This window comes from Bison bison, unplaced genomic scaffold, assembly GCF_000754665.1.
Source record: "Bison bison bison isolate TAMUID 2011002044 unplaced genomic scaffold, Bison_UMD1.0 scf7180017864503, whole genome shotgun sequence".
Lineage (NCBI taxonomy): Eukaryota > Metazoa > Chordata > Mammalia > Artiodactyla > Bovidae > Bison > Bison bison.
In genome coordinates, this window is record NW_011495061.1 from 303,707 (window position 1) to 303,962 (window position 256).

Below are 256 nucleotides of genomic sequence, written 5' to 3' on the forward strand. Positions count from 1 at the left end.
CCGCGTCACTCACCCGAGGCCAGCGGTGCGGCCAGGGAACGGAGACGGGGAACGAAAGGCAAACCCGCACCCAAAGTCCCATCCCGAGAGGGCTCTCCCACCCTCGCAGAAGTGGGAGGCCCTCGGACCGTGCCCAGGCCCGCTCATGCACCCCATCACCCCATCCTCTCCAGCGACTTCCCAGCAGAGCCAGCCCTCGAGAGCTCAGCCGCTCAGGCACGAGCCCGTCCCAAGTGAACACCGAGACCCCGGGCAC